This window comes from Vicia villosa, linkage group LG6 (genome assembly GCF_029867415.1).
Source record: "Vicia villosa cultivar HV-30 ecotype Madison, WI linkage group LG6, Vvil1.0, whole genome shotgun sequence".
NCBI lineage: Eukaryota > Viridiplantae > Streptophyta > Magnoliopsida > Fabales > Fabaceae > Vicia > Vicia villosa.
In genome coordinates this window covers 16,773,422-16,775,370 of record NC_081185.1, presented here as the reverse complement: position 1 = coordinate 16,775,370, position 1,949 = coordinate 16,773,422, and the positions used below count along the sequence as shown (strand labels likewise).

The window sequence follows — 1,949 nt, the reverse complement described above, 5'->3', positions numbered from 1 at the left end:
GATATAATAATGTTAGTTGTAATAGTCTGGTTGAAACTTCTATTCCACATATGTATAAGCTGAAGAGGAACCAAAATCGGATTGGAGAAGGCGTTCACGACCATAATGCAATCGGTCTCAATCCATAACTTCCTCCAACCCTGAGAAATTGCTATATTGATAGCTTTAATAACCGCTAAAAATTCAGCGAACATCGACGACATAGCAGTAAGATTTTTAGCAAACGCAAGGATGAAATTACCCGAATGGTTCCGAAAAATTCCACCACATCCAGCAGCCTTAGAAACCGGGTTGAAAGAACCGTCACAATTGCATTTGATCCATCCCAAAACTGGAGGACTCCATAAAACCAATTACAATTATGAGAGAAAAAACAAAAGTTCCTTACAAAACTCATAAAAAGAATATTCGGGATGAATAATTTTTCCATAAAATGTCCACTTCCAAACAAACACCTTGATATTCCAAATGGTACTGCTGACGTTCCACTTTATCCTAAGATAAGTATATTAATTCGTATTATAATTATTATTTTAACTATATATAATATATAATTTTATTTTTAATATACATACTTATGAAATTTTGTACGTTATATTTAAAATAATATTAAAATAAATAAATATATAATATATCAATTTGCGACAAGATATATATATATATATATATATATATATATATATATATATATATATATATATATATATATATATATATATATATATATATATATATATTTGTCACAATATTGACCCCGAAATTTTATCCTTATTTTCCACTATATGTTTAAAAAAAGAATAAATTTGTCTAAAAAGTAAGACAAGAATACACCATATGTCATAAAAAAACTATCAACCAAAATATATAAAAAAAAATCAATCTGGAAAATAAATATAAATAATGACCAAAAATTACATATTTTTTTAGTTAATATATTTTTGATCGATAATTATAATTAAATTGTGTCCCATTTTAATTATTTAATGAAAAAATATTATTTTTGTAACATAGTTTTCTATATTATTTAATACATAACCTAAATTAAATAACATAAACATATTCTTTTTAAAGAAAAACAGAATACAAATATACCAATACAACAAAGAAATCAAACAACTAAAATATTGAAAACAAAATCCAATAACCAAAACATAATAACTCAAACATTAGCAATTTATTTAATCTTAATCATCAATCTCATAATTTGTGTAGCATAAAATTAAAGAGACAAAATCTTCTTTTCTTTCACAGGTGGTTTACAATTAGCATCACATTGGCAAGAGGCCGTATTACTTGCATTAACTTCACAATAGCAATCTGTAGGCGTGACGCCATATTTTTTTGGCAATTTCTCCACGGCAGAACGAAGGACCATTTCCACAATCTTTCAACTGCAATCCATATCTACACACCTGTTCTCCTATCAAATTATAAAAAACAAATTTCAATTAGCCACGTTAAATAAAGAACGTAATTAAATCTAAACTATTGAAAATGTGAGTAATGAGAAGATATTAAATTTAATAGTAATAACTTGGGTTATATATACCATAGCTCTGGTTAAAGAGAGCAAACAGAGCCACTAGCATTAGGAGAATGATTCCTTGCTTCATCATGATTTTCTTTAACTCAATACTAACCAACAAATCTTAAACTGTTTAGACAATGTCAAATAACAAAAGATTATATATATATATATATATATATATATATATATATATATATATATATATATATATATATATATATATATATATATAAGTTTTTTTAATGACAAATGGACATATATAAAGAAAAAGGCTGTATTTTTTATTGATTATTAATTTTCCTAATATTTCTTAGGTCTAATGTTTTATTTATCTATTGTATATTAATTTTTATTTATAATATAGAATTTGACTTTTCAAAATTGTTATTACTATTATTATTATTATTATTATTATTATTAT

General features: G+C 24.3%; 1 long non-coding RNA gene across 1 annotated transcript; it reads right to left on the bottom strand.

Moving 5' to 3' along the window:
• Positions 1-1,155: 1,155 nt before the first annotated feature.
• LOC131611289 (uncharacterized) lies at positions 1,156-1,671 on the bottom strand. The gene is made up of 2 exons (XR_009286829.1): positions 1,550-1,671; positions 1,156-1,420 (listed from the first exon to the last, which is right to left on the bottom strand). It is a non-coding gene; the product is annotated as an uncharacterized LOC131611289 (long non-coding RNA).
• Between the last annotated feature and the right edge of the window lie 278 nt (positions 1,672-1,949).